The 21,245-nt window shown below is 43.2% G+C and overlaps 1 pseudogene; it reads left to right on the top strand.

Moving 5' to 3' along the window:
* Window positions 1-3,530: 3,530 nt before the first annotated feature.
* On the top strand, window positions 3,531-18,629 carry LOC109888898 (N-lysine methyltransferase setd6-like; annotated as a pseudogene).
* The last annotated feature ends 2,616 nt before the right edge of the window (window positions 18,630-21,245 follow it).

Genomic DNA, 21,245 nt, shown 5'->3' with positions numbered 1-21,245 from the left:
TTGATGGGGAATCTCTGATGTTATAGTGTTCACTCTCTACATAAACAATATCGGTGATGAGATAAGAAAGTGTCAAATTCATTTATATGCTGATGACACTGTCATGTACTCTATCGCTTCAACGGCTGACCAAGCATTATCACTATTGGAGACATATTTTAAGATATTACAAGGGGTCTTTGTACAGCTGAAAAGAAAACACAGTTTATGATTTTTAATAGGTTCAAAAAGTTGTTTGAAAATACACTTGCACTTACGAGCTTAGATGGTTCTCAAATTAATAAGGTCTCTGCATATAAATATACTTACTTTATCATCCAACCATATCCCTGTCTTTTAAAATGCATATTGACGAACTTGTAAACGGCTAATAATCAAGCTAGACTTCCTCTAGAAACAGAACATGTTTGTCCTCTACAAATAGAAGACAAATTGTGCAAGCTACTTTTATGTCTGTTATAGATTATGGGGATATTATCAACGTGCATGCTACGGCATCAACACTTAAATCGCTGGATGCTACTTATCATTGCGCATTTAGGATTATTACGGGTGTTAGCTACAGAACTCACCACTGTGTTTTATGTCAAAATGTGCGTTGGACTTCGCTGTCCATGAGATGAGAACAACATGCTCTCGTGTTTGTATATAAAGCACTTCTGAATAAACTACCTTCTTATCATCACTCATCAATATTAGAATTAGAATTCCTAAAAACCAAGTCTCAAGTATGGATTACACTTGAGGCCCATGTGGTTTCCAGAGTTGGGTATGGCTGCCTTTTCCTGTTACGCTCCTTGCCCATGGAATAGCCTGCAGACTAAACTTCAATTTGAGACTCTTGTCCCACTTGCCCATTTTAAACATTTATTAGAGGATTTTTATTTTTGTATTGCCTGTAACTGTTTTGGGTAATGCAAGTTCTTGTGCTGTTAGGGGAATAACCTGTCAGGGGAATAACCTGTTAGGGGAATAACCTGTCAGGGGAATAACCTGTTAGGGGAATAACCTGTCAGGTGAATAACCTGTTAGGGAAATAACCTGTCAGGTGAATAACCTGTTAGGGGAATAACCTGTCAGGTGAATAACCTGTTAGGGGAATAACCTGTCAGGGAATAACCTGTTAGGGGAATAACCTGTCAGGTGAATAACCTGTTAGGGGAATAACCTGTCAGGGGAATAACCTGTTAGGGGAATAACCTGTCAGGTGAATAACCTGTTAGGGAAATAACCTGTCAGGTGAATAACCTGTTAGGGGAATAACCTGTCAGGTGAATAACCTGTTAGGGGAATAACCTGTCAGGGGAATAACCTGTTAGGGGAATAACCTGTCAGGTGAATAACCTGTTAGGGGAATAACCTGTCAGGTGAATAACCTGTTAGGGGAATAACCTGTCAGGGAATAACCTGTTAGGGGAATAACCTGTCAGGGGAATAACCTGTTAGGGGAATAACCTGTCAGGGGAATAACCTGTTAGGGGAATAACCTGTCAGGGGAATAACCTGTCAGGGGAATAACCTGTCAGGGGAATAACCTGTTAGGGGAATAACCTGTCAGGGGAATATAACCTGTTAGGGGAATAACCTGTCAGGGGAATAACCTGTTAGGGGAATAACCTGTCAGGGGAATAACCTGTTAGGGGAATAACCTGTCAGGGGAATAACCTGTCAGGGGAATAACCTGTTAGGGGAATAACCTGTTAGGGGAATAACCTGTTAGGGGAATAACCTGTCAGGGGAATAACCTGTTAGGGGAATAACCGATGTGTAAATGTAATAATCTGCTGCTGTATGTTTTTTGTGTTATCTGTGATTGTTTTGTTTGTCTTGTGCAATTTCTTAATCATTGTACCTGAACTGTATGTGTACGCAGGGCTGTAAAAGAGACCTTGGTCTCAGTCTGTGTTCCTTGTTGAAATAAAGGTATACTAATAGGCTTTCAGTACCAGTTTTATGGGATAGTACTTTCAAAACTTATTGTGGGAATCTGTGGCTTGATGAATTCTAAATAAAAAATGTAATGTGGGATATTTTACTGCAGTGTACTTTATCAACACAGCACCTTTCACATAGTTCATGGACAGTTTATAATAGTACAACTTGCCTAGTTAAATAAAGATCAAATAAAACAAAACTTAAAGTTAAAGTCGGAAGTTTACATACACCTTAGCCAAGTACATTTAAGTCACTAGTCACTTTAATAAACTCTACCTACATGTACATATTACCTCAATTACCTCGACTAACCGGTGCACATTGACTCTGTACCGGTACCCCCTGTATTTAGTCTCGCTATTGTTATTTTGCTTCTGCTCTTTAATTACTTGTTCCTTTTATTTCTTATTCTTATTATTTCTTATTCTTATTCATATTTTTATTGTAATTTCTTCATCAAAGGGTGATGTTATCTTGCATCGCTTGTAATCACAGTGTTACTGTGTTATATGCAATGTGTCCTCATGTGCCCTTTCCCAAGTAGTTGGCAGATCACTCTGGGAAGGTTTTCAGACTTTATATTGGTGGAAGGCCAGCTGTGATTCTCAATGGGCTTAAATCTATGAAGGAGGCCCTGGTTACCAAGGCTGTGGACTTTACAGGAAGATCCCAAAACCTTATGCTCAACCACTCCACAAGGGGAAGGTAATAGCAACAAAAACTCTTCTATTTTTAGAATCAACCAGAAATACATTTAATCGTTTAGAAATTATGTGTTTTGTATTTACTGTGCAGAGCTCGTGAAACTACCCTCTGATTATAGTTTTTATTTTCTTCAAAATCATATAATGTAAGCTGCTCGACAGATTTTAAAAAAATCCCCTCCCCAGGTTTAATTCTTTCGAAATAGGGCTCACGCTGGTGAGAGCAACGTCTCTTCACCCTGATGACCCTGAGAAACTTTGGTTTGGTAAAGAAGTCAATGGAGGAGAGGATTCTGGAGGAGACATCATACATCATTGCACCCTTGGAGAATAGTGTTGGTACGAAAGTAGAACATTTAAAATGGACATGAATCTGTCTTTGTGGTAAAGAAACGTATCATATTAGTAATTTAACTGATTTCATCATGAATAAATACCACTATATATTTGTATTTTGTACAGGGAAAACCATGGACGTTCAACACTATCTTCCATAAATCTTCATTCAATATCCTTGATCTTGTACTATTTGGGTCCCGCTATGATTGTGATGACAAATTTCTTAAGTTCTTTATTCTTATCTTCACTGAGAATGCGAAGATCACTAATGGACCCTGGGTGTTCATGTTAGTCAGACTTGGACTTAAAGGGATACTTCACCCAATTTGCATAATGGTTTCCTTGCCCTGTAATTAGTCTATGGACAAGGTAAGATAGCAATCCATGCTTTGTTTTGTTTATCTGGCCACTGTCTCCAAAAGTAAACATTTTTGCACATGTGGTACAAATCCAATCCAAACGGAGCATTTGGAGACAGTGGCCAGGTACACAAAACCAAAGTATAGATTCCTGTCTTAACTTGTAGAATCATGTAAACAGATTGCCATTGACATGGTCACTGAGCGTAAGAAGATCCGAGTTCCTAGTAAACCAATGGACTTCGCTGACAGCTACCTGGATGAACTAGACAACGTGTGTGTGTGTTTTTCATGGGAGTTTAGGTAGCTTAAAGTAGCTGTTCACTGTTTCCAGATTTGTATGAAATATTACATATAATTAATTACAATTTGAGTAAACTTGTCTTCCTTCCAAAATGTAAAAAATGTATTATGTTAAAAAGCTACTTTTCTGTGTTTGAATGGTGTGGCCGTACGCAAACAACAAAATGGTGTTGGCAAATACCGGTAAACAGCTGATTGGCCAAATTAGCCAATGAGACATCTGGCCAAAGTATGTGAGGTCACCTCATACGAGGAAATCGCAAGCAGTTTTTAAAGTGTTTTTTCCCCCTGTAATTTATGCCTTGGCCACAAACACAAGAAAAGGATGAGTCACGGCCAACATTCCCTAACTAGCCATGCTAACCTAGCCAAGCTAGCATTGTCCAGCATGGCTTGTCATGTGGTTACTAGCAACAAAATAGCATGCTAGGTAGTCAGGGCCAGCTCCAGGCATAAGCCATATAAGCGGTTACTTAGGGCCCCTCTCAACTTACTATTGAGAGTAAGAATACACCAGGTGCCATTTTGAAATTTGGTTGTGCATCAGTTTCTCTCGTTATGTCAGTCACTCAATTAGCTGACAATAGGCCATGTCAATTTTTTTAGACCGGTAGTTAGTCTAGCCAGCTATCATTTGTTTTATATTTGTGTTTGATACACAGATGTGTTTTAATTTGTCATTTGTCATTTGTTGAAACATTTTCTTAAGTAAGTATATTTGAGTTATGTAATATATACACACACAACATGAACAAAAGTATGTGGACAGCTGGTCGTCAACATCTCATTCCAAATTCATGGGCATTAATATGGAGTTGGTCCCCACTTTGCTGCTATAACAGCCTTCACTCTTCTGGGAAGGCTTTCCACTAGATGTTGGAACATCACTGCGTGGCTTTGTATCCATTCAGCCACAAGAGCCTTAGTGAGGACAGGCACTGATGTTGGGCGATTAGGCCTGGCTCGCAGTCGGCGTTCCAATTCATCCCAAAGGTGTTCGATGGGGTTGAGGTCAGGGCTCTGTGCAGGCCAGTCACGTTCTTCCACACCGATCTCAAGAAACTATTTCTGTATGAACCTCGCTTTGTGCACAGGGGCATTGTCATGCTGAAACAGGAAAGGGCCTTCCCCAAACTGTTGCCACAAAGTTGGAAGCACAGAATTGTCTAGAATGTCATTATATGCTGGAACTAAGGCGCCTAGCCCGAACCATGAAAACAGCCCCAGACCATTATTGCTCCTCCACCAGACTTTACAGTTGGCACTATGCATGGGGGCAGGTAGCGTTCTCCTGGCATCCGCCAAACCCAGATTCGTCCGTCAGACTGCCAGATGGAGAAGCGTGATTCATCACTCCAGAGAACGCGTTTCCACTGCACCAGAGTCCAATGGTTGCGAGCTTTACACCCCTCCAGCCGATGCTTGGCATTGTGCATGGTGATCTTAAGCTTGTGTGCGGCTGCTCAGCCATGGAAACCCATTTCATGAAGCTCCCGACGAACAGTTATTGTGCTGATGTTACTTTCATAGGCAGTTTGGAACTCGACAATGAGTGTTGCAACCAACTGATGATTTTTACGCACTACAGCACTCAGCGGTCCCAATCTGTGAGCTTTATGTAGACTACCACTTCCCGGCTGAGCCGTTGTTGGTCCTAGACGTTTCCACTTCACAATAACAGCACTTACAGCTCTAGCAGGGCAAAAAGTTGACGAACTGGGTTGTTGGAAAGGTGACATACACGTTCCAACAATCCAGTGCTCTCACAGATATTAACCTATTTTCAAAAATTCTGTCGTCCCGTCTCGGGTTTGTTCAAATACAATTATTCTCAGATAACCGCCGTCGTCTATTATATCTTACATGCTTCATCAGAAACCAAAGCTCCTTTGGCAATTATACATCTTGATGCAGAAAAAGCTTTTGATAGACTAGAATTGTCATATCTTTGATCGGTTTCTGAACATATGGGACTCGGCTCCAATTGAATTAATATGATTAAAATACTATATACCAATCCCTCAGCCATTCTAATGTTGTGGAAATTACCACCAGGGACACCAGAAGTCAATCTTAAATTAATCATTCTTTATTAACAGCAAGCTGGAGAGGCCACAGTCAAACTTCGATGCATAAAGTACGGGTCTAAAGTGAGCTTCTATGGGGCAGTCCCGTTAGTTCTCTAATATACTGCTTACACAGACAAGCTACATAGGCATGGTTCATAGGTTGGTTCCTGCATGTGTCTAGCACCATCTCCTATCTTAACTTATAGAACATATTCTGGGGGTTCTGCCAAAAGGTCTGAGGAGGGAGCATCTCCCCTTAATACCTCTACCCAGCACCTACAGGAACTCATGATTTTATGAGACAAGATATACAGTTCAAGGCTGTCTCCAGACGATCCATTTTCCTCCACATTCCCTACTCCCTAAATGTAATGAGACCGACACCTTCAAACCCTTCATTCTGGGTTATACAATCAAATTAGTATGGTAATAGTATCATAATAAAGGTTGTACTTCTATTTGACGGGAGTTAATTTTTTATATTTTTAAATACACATACACAGCATGTTAATAACACAATTAGGCAAACTAAGCATAAAACACATGCTGCAGCCCATTTGGCAATTTGGGATCGCCAACTTCCAGGGATTCCAACCAAGTCGCAGTGGCAATGTATTTCGGCGAGATCAGTCATATTAGAAGAGTAATCTGGGACAAAAGTACAACATTCATCGCCAATGATTGCACAAGTGCCCCCATTGACCTGCCAAAAGATAGCCAAGTCTGTTTTGCAGAGCCAATTTACGCAATTATTTTATTTCCCCATTCAATTGTTCCCAGGCATTTCGAGTAGCATTGCCAATTTTCTCTACGTCACGAATTAGGACATGCAACTCCATACCCAGGGAAAACACACCAAAGTACCTGGAGGTATGTGCCTAAGTGTGAGTGATGTCACTTCTCATTCCAGGAGGTTTGTCATCTCTTAAACGGATCCTTCAGATCTTCTCATTGTTTGGAATGGTTCTCATAGCTGTCACCACAAACCCAACAGAGCAAGCATTTGGTCCATTAAGATTCATAATACATTGTTGATCAGTCTTAAAAGGCATTTTTCCTGCCAATGCTATGGTGAAGTTAACCACCTTAACTTCTGGGCCACTCCAGGCTTGCATTTGTTCCTTTGGTTCAGGACTCCTTCTACTATTACCATCTTCTAGGCCACTACTCTGGGCCTGCGTAGGTTCCTTTGCCTCGGGACTTACCTCACCCTTATAGAAACATTCTGTGTCAGCAACAGGCCCCCTTTGTACTTTGCCTCCGGCCACATATACACATGCTCATAAATCATTCCATCTAACCAATTAATTGGTCCACTTATATAGTTATAAACATAGTAAAAACTTGCTCAAGTCAATTAGTTAGTTACAAAAATGTCAGTTTCCAACAATCCCTCATCTGGAACAATGGTCACTCACATGTTCCACACCACCTAGAAACCATATTGACTTTCACAGGGAAGAGAGAGAACACATGTTATAACAGTTTCACACCAACCTTGATAACACTGAGATTTGGGCAAGGCTAGCACAAGCTACAATCTAGTGGCATTCCTCACTGCACCCTGCAATTCCTCTTTTTCAATTGGCAGCGGAGGAAGAACGACAGGGGTAGAACATCAACAGGTGAAAAAGCATAAAGCCTCTGATTGCCCGTGTTGGTAGGCCCTCTGTCACCACATTCTTCAAGAAGGTAGAGCTTTCCCAAGAAGAATATGATTTAGCTGTGCAGGAGGGTGTCTTTGCATACCACACTATGCGACACAATCATAGTTACGCCATAGTGAGTAACGTGTTAGCAACATGGGCAACTACTTTGGTAACACCCGGACCTAGACCAGGTTGAATTAGTGTCCCTGTCCATTGATGCGTCAATCATGGACATGTAAAGCTGCTGCCAATAGTAGTCAGATATTGTAAGATCATTTTTACATAATCTAAAAGATTTACATTGTCTCCTTTTAAAAAGGCAACGTCAACGTGAAGAGATCTAGAAGGCAGCAGCCACACTGCAGGAAAAATGCCCCAATGTGACCATAAATGAGGATGCATTGTTTGACGCGGTTACCGGCCTGCAAGAGTTCCTGAAGGGGGAATCGCTTGAAGAATGGAAAACATCTGAGACACGGTGGTTACCCACTTCGAAGAGAATGATATCCGACACACTGACCTGGCTAGATTAGTGTCTGTTGTCATGTGTTTACCTAGAAGTAATGCACCAGTCAAGAGTGTTCTCTCAAATGAATGATATGTGGACAGCAGCAAGAAATAGGTTCACTGTTCCTACCATCAAGGCCATGCTTATTGTGAAGACAAACGTCACCCTCCCCTGCCAGGAGTTCATGGAGAAGCTGGCCAAAGACAGAGCAATCCTTAAGAAGATACATTCTTCTGAGAAATATACAGATTGGTAACTACATAATATACTACCAACCTAATCTCATCATCATCTTATTTCTTTATTATGTTGTTAAGTATTTCACATATACTATTGTCTCTTATTTCAATTTTGCTCATGTTTTCTTCTGCTCTTATTCTACCCAGACTACCAGGGCCACTGAATGGCTGTTCAGATCGGACAGTTCTGTCTTGTCTGTAGTGTTTCTGTGTCACGCCCTGACCATAGAGAGCTGTTTATTCTCTGTGTTGGTTGAGGCGTGATAGTGACTAGGGTGGGTCATCTAGGTGATTAATGATTTATGTTGGCCTGGTATGGTTCCCAATCAGAGACAGCTGTTTATCGTTGTCTCTGATTGGGGATCATATTTAGGTAGCCATTTTCCCCATTGTGTTTTGTGGGATCTTGTCTACAGTTAGTTGCCTGTGTGCACACCAGTAGCTTCATGTTTCATTTGGTAGTTTGTTGTTTTTGTTCCGTGTTCATTTATTAAAGGATAATGTACACCTACCACGCTGCACCTTGGTCCAATCATTACGACGATCGTGACATTCTGTAATATGCATTGCCTTGCAAAAGTATTCATCCCCCTTGGTGTTTTTCCTATTTTGTTGCATTACAACCTGACATTTAAATGGATTGTATTTAGATTTCATGTAATAGACATACACAAAATAGTCCAAATTGGTTAAGTGAAAAATGACTTGTTTAAAAGAAAATACAAAAATTCAAAACAGAAAAGTGGTGCGTGCATATGTATTCACCACCTTTGCTATGAAGCCCCTAAATAAGATCTGGTGCAACCAATTACCTTCATAAGTCACATAATTAGTTAAATAAATTCCACCTGTGTGCAATCTAAGTGTCACATGATCTGTCACATGATCTCAGTATATATATATATATATATATATATATATATATATATATGCACACACACACACACATATATATATATACACACACACACACACACACCTGTTCTGAAAGGCCCCAGAGTCTGCAACACCACTAAGCAAGGGGCATCACCAAGCAAGCGGCACCATGAAGACCAAGGAGCTCTCCAAACAGGCCAGGGACAAAGAAGAAGTAGAAGTACAGATCAGGGTTGGGTTATAAAGAAAATCTGAAACGTTGAACATCCCATGGAGCACCATTAAATCCATTATAAAAAATGTAAAGAGTATGGCACCACAACAAACCTGCCAAGAGAGGGCCGCCCACCAAAACTCACGGACCAGGTAAGGAGGGCATTAATCAGAGAGGCAACAAAGAGACCAAAGATAACCCTGAAGGAGCTGCAAAGCTCCACAGCAGAGATTGGAGTATCTGTCTATTGAACAGAGCTGGCCTTTATGGAAAAGTGGCCATAAAAACATCCATTGCTTAAAGAAAAAAGGCATGTGGGAGACTCCCCAAACGTATGGAAGAAGGTACTCTGGTCAGATGAGACTAAAATGTAGCTTTATGGCCATCAAGGAAAACACTGTCTGGTGCAAACCCAACACCTCATCACCCCGAGAACACCATCCCCACAGTGAAGCATGGTGGTGGCAGCATCATGTTGTGGGGATGTTTTTCATTGGCAGGGACTGGGCAACCAGAATTGGGACTGACCAGAATTGAAGGAATGATGGATGGCGCTAAATACAGGGAAATTCTTGAGGGAAACCTGTTTCAGAGATTTTAGACTGGGACGGAGGTACACCTTCCAGCAGGACAATGACCCTAAGCATACTGCTAAAGCAACACTCGAGTGGTTTAAGGGGAAACATTTAAAATGTCTTGGAATGGCCTAATCAAAGCCCAGACCTCAATCTAATTGAGAATCTGTGGTATGACTTAAAGATTGCTGTACACCAGCGAAACCCATCCAACTTGAAGGTGCTGGAGCACTTTTGCCGTGAAGAATGTGCAAAAATCCCAGCGGCTAGATATGCCAAGCTTATAGAGGCATACCCCAAGAGACTTGCAGCTGTAATTGCTGCAAAAGGTGTCTCTACAAAGTATTGACTTTTGGGGGGTGAATAGTTATGCATGCTCAAGTAAAAAAAAAGTTCTTATTTGTTTCACAATAAAAAATATTTTGCATCTTCTAAGTGGTAGGCATGTTGTGTAAATCAAATGATACAACCCCACCCAAAAATCTATTTTAATTACAGGTTGTAATTAAATAAATCTAAATAAATCACCAACAGTGTCACCCGCAAAGCACCCCCATGCCATCACACATCCTCCATGCGTCACTGTGGGAACCACACATGCAGAGATCATCCGTTCACCTACTCTGCGTCTTGCAAAGACACGGCGGTTGGAACCAATAATCTCAAATTTTGACTCATCAGACCAAATTGACAAATTTCCACCGGTCTATTGACATCCATTGCTCCTGTTTCTTTGCCCAAGCAAGTGTCGTCTTCTTATTGGTGTCCTTTAGTAGTAGGTTCTTTGCAGCAATTCAACCACGAAGGCCTGATTCACGACTCCTCTGAACAGTTGATGCTGAGATGTGTCTGTTACTTGAACTCTGCATTTGTAACGATGTTCATCTGAGGAAGGTGTGGAAAGCGCAGCGTGGTAAGTGTTCATGCGCAGCGTGGTAAAGCGCAGTGTGGTTAGTGTTCATGTTACTTTTATTTAAACTGAACACAAAACAAAATAACAACCAAATTAAAATCGAGACATAAAAAAGGAACTAAGGTCAGGACATGACAGTACCCCCCCCCATAGGTACGGACTCCGGCCGCAAAACCCATTGGGGAGGGTCTGGGTGGGCATCTGGCTGCGGTGGTGGCTCTGGCGCGGGCACCATAGTCTTGGCCCACTTAAGTGGCGCCTTTGGAGCGGCGACCCTCGTAAGGACTGGGGGCCCTTACAGCGGGCGCCGAATAGGAGGGAGACTCTGGCAGCGCCGGACAGGCGGGAGACTCTGGCAGCGCCAGACAGGCGGGAGACTCTGGCAGCGCCAGACAGGCGGGAGACTCTGGCAGCGCCGGAGTGAAGAGCGGCTCTGGCAGCGCCGGAGTGAAGAGCGGCTCTGGCAGCGCCGGAGTGAAGAGCGGCTCTGGCAGCGCCGGAGTGAAGGGCGGCTCTGGCAGCGCCGGAGTGAAGGGCGGCTCTGGCAGCGCCGGATTGAAGAGCGGCTCTGGCAGTGCCGGAGTGAAGGGCGGCTCTGGCAGCTCCGGAGTGAAGGGCATCTCTGGCAGCTCCGGAGTGAAGGGCATCTCTGGCAGCTCCGGAGTGAAGGGCATCTCTGGCAGCTCCGGAGTGAAGGGCGGCTCTGGCAGCTCCGGAGTGAAGGGCGGCTCTGGCAGCTCCGGAGTGAAGGGCGGCTCTGGCAGCTGCGGAGTGAAGGGCGGTTCTGGCAGCTCCTGACAGGAGGGAGAACCTGGAGGGAGGAGATGGAGAGACAGCCTAGTGCGTGGGGCTGCCACAGGACCCACCAGGCTGGGAAGACCTACAGGACGCCTGGTGCATGGAGGCGGCACCGGATGGACCGGGCTGTGGGGGAGCACTAGAGCTCTGGTGCGCAGCCTTGGCACCACTCCTCCAGACTGGATGACCCCTTTAGCCCGGACCCTCCAGAGTGCAGGCACAGGTTGAACCGGGCTGTGGGTGAGCACTGGAGATCAGGTGCATACCACTCGCACCTCTCCCTTAGGCTCAATGCCCACATTCTCCCTGCACGGAGACACAGCACGCAGAGCCGGCGCAGGATACCCTGGGCCAAAACGGCGTACCAGAGACCAAACACGCTGAGCCGGCACAATACGCCCTGGATGGATGCCCACTCTCGCATAGCACTTGTGGGGGGCTGGTCTATAGCGCACCGGGCTATGAGCGCGTACTGGCGACACCATGCGCTTGACCGCATAACACGGTGCCTGACCAGTACTGCGCTTCTTCCGGTAAGCACGCTTCTTCCGGTAAGGTCTATCGCCTGACTCCGCCAATCTCCCCGTGTGCCACCCCCAAAAAATGTGTTTGGGGCTGCCTCTCGTGCCTGTTGCGCTGCCTTACCTCATATCGCCGCCGCTCAGCTCTCGCTGCCTCCAGATCTTCCTTGGGGCGGCGATATTCCCCAGCCTGTGTCCAGGGTCACTTGCCTTCCAGTATCTCCTCCCAAGTCCAGAAGTCCAGAACCCTCTGCTCCTGGTTACCACACTGCTTGGTCCTTTTTTGGTGGTGGGTAGTTCTGTAACGATGATCATCTGAGGAAGGAGTAGACCAAAGCGCAGCTTTTATTTAAAACTGAACACAAAACAAAATAACAAAGTGATTGAATGAAAACTAAACAGTCCTGTCAGGTGCAGAAACACAAAACAGAAAACACCTACCCACAAATCATAGTGGGAAAACAGGCTGCCTAAGTATGGTTCTCAATCAGAGACAAAGATAAACAGCTGCCACTGATTGGGAACCATACCAGGCCTAACACAGAAATACAAAAACATAGAACAACACATAGAATGCCCACCCCAACTCACACCCTGACCAAACTAAAATAGAGACATAAAAAAGGAAGTAACGTCAGGACGTGACAGCATTTATTTGGGCTGCAATTTCTGAGCCTGGTAACTCTAATGAACTTATCCTCTGCAGCAGAGGTAACTCTGGGTCTTCCTTTCCTGTAGCAGTCCTCATGAGAGACAGTTTCATCATAGCGCTTGATGGTTTTTGCAACTGCATTTGAATAACTTTTCTTGAAATGTTCGTGATTGACTGACCTTCACGTCTTAAAGTAATGATGGACTGTCGTTTCTCTTTGCTTATTTTAACTGTTCTTGCCACAATATGGACTTGGTCTTTTACCAAATAGGGCTATCTTCTGTATACCACCCCTACCTTGTCACAACACAACTGACACAAGGAAATACATTTATTAGAATAAGAATTTGAAATTAATTACATCCATGCTTTGATACACGAATCAAAGCATCTTTAATACATTTTAGCAAAGTACATTTCTAAAATGTTACAGAGATTTCAATCAAGCTGGTGACAAGAAAGGGATATATGAAAAACTTCAGATTTCTTCTAATAATCAATGACACTTTTACATGTGTTTTTCATCAAAACAGCTGTCAACGCGCTATGGGAAGGTGTTCAGCCTCTACTTCGAGGCAGACCTTCTGTGGTCATCACTAGAACAAAGGCTATGAGGGAAGAATTGGTGATGAGGGCTGTAGATGTTGCTGGGTGACCCAATGGACTCTTCCTACTCAGCCAAATCACACGAGGCAAAGGTGTTAGTACAACAAATGCCCTCATCTAATGTTATTGTAACTAAAACAATGCAACAGTCAGGTAGCACCCCTGAATGAGATTGGCGACTCAAATGGAAGAAGCTGTTACTTTGTAATAGACAAGCGATAGAGCATGACAGAGCATAAACATTGCACAATATTTGCAGGTTCAGGAGTCATCATGATGAACTATGGACCTAGCTGGAGAGATCACTGTTGCTTTGCCCTGATGATCCTGAGAAATGTTGGTCTGGGAAAGCAGTCCAGGGAGGACAGGATTCTAGAGTAGATACATTACATGGCCAAGTATGTGGACACCCCTTCAAATGAGTAAATTCGGCTATTTCAGCCACACCCATTGCTCCTTAGTTCCAGTTAAGGGAAATCTTAACCCTACAGCATACAATGACATTCTAGACGACTCTGTTCTTCCAACTTTGTGGCAACAGTTTGGGGAAGGCCGTTTCCTGTTTCAGCATGACAATGCCCCCGTGCACAAAGCAAAGTCCATACATAAATGGTTTGTCGAGATTGGTGTGGAAGAAATTGACTGGCCTGACAGCACCACCCTCTAGAAAGCCTTGTGTTTGTGGGCAGTGCAGTTGCAGTACCAGGCGGTGATACAGCCCCGACAGGATGCTCTCAATTGTGCATCTGTAAAGGTTTGTGAGGGTTTTAGGTGACAAGCCACATTTCTTCAGCCTCCTGAAGTTGAAGAGGTGCTGTTGTGCCTTCTTCACCACACTCTCTGTGTGGGTGGACCATTTCAGTTTGTTGAAATGGTCCACGTGTAACATGTCCTACTTATGTCAGTACACTCATAAAAATTTAAGCATTCCGAAACTTATATTTGATCAAATAAACATCACGTAGAAAATAAGCCATTCCTTTTTTTATGACCTAATTCGACACTCTCTCCGTTACCTCCATACAAAAACTCATTGCTTGGTTGGAAAAACATTAAAAAACACCACCTGCTGGAGGGATTTTCCGCCGAGTAGGCCATCTCTCTTCCCCTCTGATTATGTAAAACAACTGGAAATTAAGAAATCTCCGACTTCAGTGCGTTCAAGACAACTTGGAACTCGGGGGAAAAACAAGAGCTCCAACTGGGAAAACGTGTTTTGAACGGTCATCCAACTCGGAATTCCAAGTCGGAAACTCTGGCATCTTTCTAGAGCTCCGACCTGAAGATTACTGACGTCATGATTTGATAGAATTCAATGCAATTCAATGTTGGGTTTCCAGGCAATGATGTGACTAGCTACCGTTAGTGCTTTGGTAAACGATTTCAAGTTATGAATGCTATGTAGCTTGCAATTTATGAATGTTATGTAGCTAGCAAGTTAATAACCCGTAACTAGCTAGATTAATAAGAATCTTTGATAGTGCTGTTTTTTTTTAAAGTGTCAAGATATTTAATCCTACCTAATCAGCCTGCATTGTTGGTTGTTGTGGGGGTCTGATGATCCTTGTTTCCTGAAGACAGAGGGCAGCGACCCTCTCCAAAGCTTCCTGCAGTGGTGTGAAGAGTGGAAACGCAACAGCAAGGAATCACATTCATAATATCCAGAAAAAGTATAAAGACATTGTCCACAATAAGTAAAAAGCCCTCCACTTCACAGACCTAGGTGTATTGGGGGTGAAACTCAGCTGACTTCTGTGCATTCGCTGTTCATGCTTATTCAGTTGTGTTCACATCAGCACGGAGGACACAGTAGCAGGGTATGGCATGCTGGTAGGACATAGATGAGGGGGGAGTTGCTCTTCACTATACCCAGAATGGCTCTTCTGCACCACCAAAGTCCTGGCAAATGCTGGAAGGTGAGACTGCATCACACACACACACACACACAGACACATTCACACCTCTGGTCAGAGGCCCCCAAAGAAAACATCTGGTCCTCTGCCTCCCTAGGTAAATATCTCTGCAGAGCACTTCTGGCTGGGTGCCCCTCCTGGCTTTGATGTATGAGTACACATCTCCCCAGTCCCACTGAAGGCCTTACCTATCCCTCTGGCCTCACTTCACAGCTCTGGATCACCCCATGTTCTGGTAAGGTCAAACACATACAGTACATACGCACATCTTATATTCTTAGTTGAGTAGACTTAAATACTTTGATCGCTCTGTGATTCCAGTTGCTGGTATTTTGGCTGTGTTGTATTTTGTGGATGTGGTTTGTAGGTCAAAGGATGAGAGGGATAGACTCTCGAAGTGGACTGGTATCCCAGAGGCGGTGGACACTGACCTCACCAACATCCAGAAAGAGTACAAAGACATCGTCCTACCTTTCATCACGTTACACCATAACCTGTGGGACCCAGAGAGACACACACACTTTACCTCTACAGAAGCATGGTGGCTTTTGTCATGGCTTACAGGTGAGAAGTTGCATGACTCTGTCATCAAGGAAGGGCTATAGAATAGTGGGATGATTGGCTTTCTGCAATGCTGTTTGTTCATCATTACAAAACAGTCCACCCAAATTATAGACGTTTGATATTTTCCTCCTGTTTGATACAATTTACGTATATTGTTAATGCAGCATAATTGACAAAGTTGATCCAACATCCAAAATATAAGATACAATATATGATTCTTACGCATAGGGTTGCAAAGGAAGGGTATTGTCATGTATACTCCCTCTCTGGCTTCTAGGTCGTCAGGCTGCTGATTATCCCGCACACCTGTCACCATCGTCTTGCGCACCTGCGCCTCATGACACTCATCTGGACTCCATCACCTCCTTGATTATCTTCCCTATATCTGTCACTCCCCTTGGTTCTTGATTCTGTTTTCATGTTGGTGCGTTGTTTGTGTTCCATGTTCATAGTTTATTTTATTTATTAAAACACTCACTCCCTGAACTTGCTTCCTTTATATATATTTTTGCACACTTTTATTTATTTTACCCTCTATGTCTTTGTTGTAAATGTTTTGGCACCAAACTGGTAGCAGTTGAAAAAAGGTTAATGGTTTAAAGAGTTGCAGAGTTATAAATAATGCCATTGTTTTTTAATTAATTATGCAATTATCTCTTGAACCATATGGTCTATCCACTAGAAACTCAAACACATGGACAATATGGACACCGATATAAAGAATGAATACTATATATGAATTTTAAAAAATGAAGTTATTCAAGTATAAGTTACCATCGATTGCCATCTGTTAATAACAAAAATGACAGAAGGTTCCAGTAACTTTGGTAAATTGCCGGTAACTTTGCAACCCTACTTAAGCACAATTAAGACCCACATTGGGATACATTTTAGACACACCAACATATTGCCAATAAAATATAAAACTGAAGTCTAACTGGCTAGAATAGCTATTGCAATTAATATTTGCAACGTGTTTTTGGGGAAACAGGTTTGTTTCTGGCACCATACATGCAAACCAGATTCTCCATAATATTCCTTTTAAAAGCCACTCCTGTGATTGGGTGATGATTTCCGCACATCAAACCCCTCGTGTGATTGAGCGATTTGTTTCCACACACCACACCCCAGGTGAGATCAGTGTTTTACTATACAGTATAAGGAAAAAGAGGTAAAGCAAATGGTTCGTGACTGCTGGCTATATCACTTGGTCCAGAGAAACTACAAGTTATAGTTCAGTGGTAACCCGTGTTTATTTTTACTGCCAAACCCACAAGTCCTCCAGTGGAGGTCGTGTAAAATATCTACAACCAGAAATAAGGGTTACAGCTGTTTAAATTTGACATATCCACCTTTTCTCTCTTTTCGGTCTTTTTAGAGGTTAAACAGTCAACATTGCTTGTGTCCCAAAGCATGGCCTATCACTCTATGGAGTGGAGGTGATTTACTTAATTTTGAAAAGGAGTGTCCTATGTATGTTGTCCATTTCGGTGGTTACAGACAGAAGTAACAACTGTTTTGACACTTGTACTGTAGTGCTGCGGATATGCTTCAAGTGCTTTCCGCTTGGGTCTGAATACAATCCCATAATCCACTGTTTCTCATTTCCTTCCTTTCTTTTACTCTGCAGTTTCCAGGAGCCCCTGAATGAGTGCCCCAATCCCCCCATGATGGTGGCCATTCGGTACATGTTAAACCAATCACAACGGCAATCTGGAGTACACACCTGTATGTAAAAAACTACAGTTGATATTCTGTAAACTGATCTTATGTAGTGGGTTTAAAGCAAGAATACGATATGTTATGCTGTGATGATATGTCCCTTTCTCTCCTTTCTCTCTGCATCTACAGGAGTATTTGAAGATTGTGTCCATGTAAAGTACTCGGAAAGGAGAGGAAGTCTTCAACACGTATGGTCAGATGGCCAACTGGCAGCTCCTACACATGATTTGCCGAGCCAGATCAAAGCAACAGCAACGACACTGCAGACATACCCTTGTACCCCAACATATACAAAGCAGATGTGCAAGGTGACTGTAACAGACTGAACACACAGACAGATGAGTAGGGGTGGATAGAGACACCTGACACATTTTTTTCCTAATACACTACACGTAAATATCTTCACACTGACTCAACACAAATAAGAGACCACATTTCTAAATGATCCTGAGTTCTTCACATCTCCTTATGGTTTTCCATTGACACCTTTAAATCAGTCTGTCCTATCCTGTGCTTCCCCATCCCAGCGACTGAGTCTGAAGCTGAACAGCACCTCTTGGTGGAGAAGTGGAGTTTTTGCTTGAGATGGAAATTGTGGGAGACAAGGGAGTCTTCATCTTTGGAAAGTCAGGGTCCCTCAACTAAACAACACTCAAGGTAACCATGACCAAAACATAACCATAGTAACTCACTAGAGTGCAGGCAGATGTCTATTTAAGACTATCCAGTTTGCATTGGTGTTTGCCTCTCTCCCTAGATCCTGTGCAGGTCAGTGGAGGAGTTTGAGGACTTTAGTGATAACGAAGGCTGGGAGGAGGCAGAAGACGACAATGAGGAGAAAATGTTGCAGGCACTGTCCATCGAGGGCCTGCCAAGTCTGGACCCTCTGTGGAGGCGTCTAGTGCACGCTTCAGTCCCTTTAATACTGGACCCATTTGGGGAGGACATGCAGAAGGACAAGGTACTGCTAGAGGATAAAGATGGCCATGCTTAACTGAGTAGCTGGGAGAGGAGGGCACTGCAAGTCCGCTACGGCCAAAAGACTATCCTGCACCAGCTTCTGGAGCTCACCAAACCCTGAATTACCACTCAATCTATCCCAAAGCACTCACTGATTTGTAGAGACATCTACTCAAAACAAGCCTGAAGGAATTAATAAGACTGTTTGAATAAAGCTGGCCAGTGGCTCTATTTTAACTGAATATATTTGGAAAAGAGTGATTTTACTGTATACTGTATCCTTGTGAATTTGTATGAGACTGATGAGCATTTTCTTCTTTAAGAGCCCCCTATAGACAGTTGGGTAAGTACTGCTCCATTTCCTTCATGGGTCATTAAGTTACCCAAACCTGCAATGGACCCTCTTACAGCCCTGCTACACTATTGCCAAATATTTTTTATAACTACCCAAGATAGACCACAGCCTGTCGTTTCCAATAGGAGCAAATGAATCATAGTGGGCAGAACAAGCAACGACGTGGGCAGAGCCAAGAACGAGCTAGAAAGAGCCTATTAGCGCATTCTAGCATGTATCTGCATTTCCGATAGGGAACGCCTACTCTGAAATGCATGTGCAAGAACTCAATTAGGCCTTGCAATCCTTCTAAACAAAACTACTTTTTTAAAACTTTGGCAAAGGGTAAAGTCTACAAAACTTAGTTTACTCTGTCTGTAACAGATTCTAATACGAAACTAATCTTTACCTTTAGCTCGGACTACAGCTGCTTTAAAATCAAATCAAATCAAATGTAATTTGTCACATACACATGGTTAGCAGATGTTAATGCGAGTGTAGCGTAATGCTTGTGCTTCTAGTTCCGACAATGCAGTAATAACCAACGAGCAATCTAACCTAACAATTCCACAACTACCTTATACACACAAGTGTAAAGGGATGAAGAATATGTACATAAAGATATGTGAATGAGTGATGGTACAGAACGGCATAGGCAAGATGCAGTAGATGGTATCGAGTACAGTATATACATATGAGAAGAGTAATGTAGGGTATGTAAACATATAAAAGTGGCATTGTTTAAAGTGGCTAGTGATACATGAATTACATAAAGATGGCAAGATGCAGTAGATGGCATAGTACAGTATATACATATGAGAAGAGTAATGTAGGGTATTAAACATTATATTAAGTGGCATTGTTTAAAGTGGCTAGTGATACATTTATTACATCAATTTTCCCAATATTAAAGTGGCTGGGGTTGAGTCAGTATGTTGGCAGCAGCCACTCAATGTTAGTGGTGGCTGTTTAACAGTCTGATGGCCTTGAGATAGAAGCTGTTTTTCAGTCTCTCGGTCCCTGCTTTGCACCTGTACTGGCCTCGCCTTCTGGATGATAGCGGGGTGAAAAGGCAGTGGCTCCCGGTAATGCGTTGTGCAGACCTCACTACCCTCTGGAGAGCCTTATGGTTGTGTGCAGAGCAGTTGCCGTACCAGGCGGTGATACAGCCCGACAGGATGCTCTCGATTGTGCATCTGTAAAAGTTTGTGAGTGCTTTTGGTGACAAGCCGAATTTCTTCAGCCTCCTGAGGTTGAAGAGGCGCTGCTGCGCTTTCTTCACCACGCTGTCTGTGTGGGTGGACCAATTCAGTTTGTCTGTGATGTGTACACCGAGAAACGTAAAACTTACTACCCTCTCCACTACTGTCCCGTCGATGTCGATAGGGGGGTGCTCCCTCTGCTGTTTCCTGAAGTCCACGATCATCTCCTTTGTTTTGTTGATGTTGAGTGTGACGTTATTTTCCTGACACCACACTCCGAGGGCCCTCACCTCCTCCCTATAGGCCGTCTCGTCGTTGTTGGTAATAAAGCCTACCACTGTAGTGTCATCTGCAAACTTGATGATTGAGTTGGAGGCATGCATGGCCACGCGTGAACAGGGAGTACAGGAGAGGGCTCAGAATGCACCCTTGTGGGGCCTAAGTGCTGAGGATAAGTGGGGTGGAGATGTTACCTACTCTGCCTTATCTCAGCTCACTGGTCACCTTAGCAGCACCCACCTGTAGCACGCTCTCCAGCAGGTATATTTCACAGGTCATCCCCAAAGCCAACACCTACTTTGGCCGCCTTTCCTTCCAGTTCTCTGCTGCCAATGACTGGAACGAATTGTAAAAATCACTGAAGTTGGAGACATATCTCCCTCACTAACTTTAAGTGTTAGCTGTCAGAGCAGTTTACCAATCGCTGCAGCTGTAGACAGCCCATCTGTAAATAGCCCATCCAACCAACTACCTACCTCATCCCATATTTGTTTTTGTATTTCTACTTGCACATCCTCATCTGCACATATATCACTCCAGTGTAAATTGCTAAATTGTAATTACTTCGACACTATTGGTCTATTTATTGCCTTTCCTCCTTACTTCATTTGCACACACGGTATACAGATTTTTGTATTGTGTTACAGACTGTACGTTGGTTAATCCCATGTGTAACTCTGTTGTTGTTTTTGTCGCACTGATTTGCTTTATCTTGGCCAGGTCACAGTTGTAAATGAGAACTTTTTCTCAACTGGCCTACCTGGTTAAATAAAGGTTTTTAAAAAATGAAATGTTTTTAATTCTCCCACTGCCAGCCACTGAGCTTCCTCTCACCACCATATTTATTAGTGAGTGGAAACGCCAACTGGATGCTTCACATTTATACAACCGGTGAAATATCTATCTCATGGTTCTATCTGTGCTATAGCCATCGGGTGTCCGGTATTGCCATCACCCATCTCTGAAATCAATGAAAGCTGCTATTCTGCTTGTGTTGCGTCACGTCCAATG

The sequence above is a fragment of the Oncorhynchus kisutch genome, linkage group LG4 (assembly GCF_002021735.2).
Source record: "Oncorhynchus kisutch isolate 150728-3 linkage group LG4, Okis_V2, whole genome shotgun sequence".
NCBI lineage: Eukaryota > Metazoa > Chordata > Actinopteri > Salmoniformes > Salmonidae > Oncorhynchus > Oncorhynchus kisutch.
This window is presented reverse-complemented; position numbering and strand designations above follow the sequence as displayed.